Source organism: Lygodium microphyllum, chromosome 24 (assembly GCF_053477565.2).
Source record: "Lygodium microphyllum isolate KBCC chromosome 24, Lygodium_microphyllum_v1.1.10, whole genome shotgun sequence".
Classification (NCBI taxonomy): Eukaryota; Viridiplantae; Streptophyta; class Polypodiopsida; order Schizaeales; family Lygodiaceae; genus Lygodium; species Lygodium microphyllum.
Window position 1 is genome coordinate 131,211,021 of NC_141158.1, and position 2,335 is coordinate 131,213,355.

Genomic DNA, 2,335 nt, shown 5'->3' on the forward strand with positions numbered 1-2,335 from the left:
TGGGTATTTCTCTTTTCATCTATACGTTGAGTTTGAATATGTTTGCCCTCACACCAAATAGCATTGAATAATGTGCACTAGTAGTAAAAGATTAAGATCAAACATGTCAATTTATTATATAAAATATAACTAGAAACAAATTAATTGATAGTATATCTCACCTTTGATAAGCAACCTCGTGCGTATTCCCACTCTTCTTGAGATATATTAATTCCCTCCTCTTTTTCCATTCTCTCCATTTCCTCATGTAACCAATCTATATCAATATGATGTGGGAGCACATTTAGATGACCTGGAAATGAGACATTACGTCCATATCTGGTGCGAAATGCTTGTCTTTCGCTTTTTCTTCTTGCCCTTGCTTCATTATATATCTCCACTTCGTATCTTCATTCACCACAAACAGGACACTCTCGTGCGAACTCATGAATCCCACGAAATAAGACACAGTCATTGACGCATGCATGGACCTTGACATAATCGAGGCCTCCCACAGATGTCAAGTAATGTCTTGCTTGCTCTCTCTTAGTTGGCAATTTGTTTCCTTTTGGAAGATTTGCGATAATAACCTATATATATTTTTAAAAGTGAGTTAAAAAACCACCAACATATATTTGTGACTGATTTCAAAATAGAACAATTAATGTTATGATTCATAAGCCAAACTGAATTGATACCTACTTCAATAACGTATTTAAACTGACATTACTCCATCCATAAATTGTTTGCAAGTTAAGTATCTCGAGTGACGCATGAAGAACGGAGTACGTATAACCTTCATACAACGGAGTAGATGACACTACGTATAGTGGGTCATCTGGGTTCGTCGAGTGACCTTCTCCCCGAACCGGTTGCGAAAATAGATTGTGTACCATGTTGTCCAAAATCTCATCCTCTACAACTTGATGGGGCATTTCATGAGGGCTACTATCATGGTCATCAGTCTCCACTCTTCTTGAAGACTCTGCCTCCTCGCGTCGACGTTTTGCAATCTCTCGACACCCGGGGGGGAGCATCTGAGGATGTGGCACCGCATCCTGCTCAACCACAAAAGGGAGTTACATGTACGTTGATATATATTTCAAACATAGACTAGCAACCTTAGTGTAAAAAACAATGAATACCGGTGATTTTTCTCGGTCCCATTCTACATACATGTTGAGGTGTGACATTGCAACTCGACGTGCTTGAAAAATACACCCTCAACAACGATCACACATGCATTTAATTTTTCATCGTAGCCATGCATCTCGATTATGAAGACGTAATGTTTCATCTTCACTTGAGGATGTGCTCATTGACTCATCAGCATGCATCGCACTAGGTGATGATGACGACATGATTAAACCTAATTTATGACAACATCAAAGTTGTTATTAATATGTTTACATAAAAACTTCAGGGCATATTAATTATTCTAAGATATTTAATTTTAAATACACAAAACTTATCATAAATACATAAAAACTTATGATAAAAACTTACTATCAAAACTTATCTTAAATACAAAAACTTATGATAAAAATGCAAGCGTGCTAAATGCGCATCTATGCCTATGTCTGTCTGCGCGTCTAAATACGTGTCTATTAGCACGTTTACGTAAAATTAGATGCGCATATACACGCAGAAATAGACGCAAACGTCAAAATTCAAAAGATACAAGTGATTTCTTTTCAAACTGCACATTTCCTACGTTTTTTGCACGTTCTGGAGCTCGAATTCAGCCGACATGCAATCTACCTCCACTAGTCTCTTCATGACTCACCTCCTCATGACTCACCTCTTCTTTCACTTCAAAGAGACAAGAAGGGAAAGAAGTCAGCTAAAGAGAAGAAAGCCAAGGAGAGGAAGAAAGAGAGAACAAAAGAGAGGAGAACAAGAGGAACAAGAGGAACAAGCGGCAAAGAGAGGAGACAACAAGCAGCAAGCATCAAGGGAGAACAACTCACCAAGGAGAGGAAGAAGGGGAAGGAAGCAGCGCCACCACCCGTCCACACCAAAGACCCAAGGTGAGTCCTCTCTCTCTCTCTCTCTTTCCCCCTCCCTCCCTCTCTCTCTCTTTCTGTATTAGGATCTTTCTTTCTATGAATTTGAAGCTTTTATATCACAAAAAAATCATGGCGGTTGTCGGGCTGAGAGCGACCGACTTAGCGCGTCTGAGAGTGCGTGTAGTTTCCAGAGTAGACGCAAATATAGATGCGCAGTTGTGTTTTCTTTTATCGCATCTACAGGTGTATCTATTCTGAATGATAGATGCGAGTAGACATACGCCATGCTCAAAAAAAAGCTTTTGTTTTTTCCATGGTGGTACCGCGTCTCTGAGTGCGTCTATTCT

At 39.4% G+C, this 2,335-nt stretch overlaps 1 long non-coding RNA gene across 2 annotated transcripts; it reads right to left on the reverse strand.

Moving 5' to 3' along the window:
• Positions 1 to 299: 299 nt before the first annotated feature.
• LOC148015649 (uncharacterized) lies at positions 300 to 1,344 on the reverse strand. Of its 2 annotated transcripts, none has more exons than XR_015688471.1 (3): positions 1,156 to 1,344; positions 682 to 1,037; positions 300 to 569 (listed from the first exon to the last, which is right to left on the reverse strand). It is a non-coding gene; the product is annotated as an uncharacterized LOC148015649 (long non-coding RNA). The 2 variants fall into 2 exon arrangements; XR_015688470.1 differs by having other exon boundaries at positions 1,125 to 1,344.
• Positions 1,345 to 2,335: the final 991 nt, after the last annotated feature.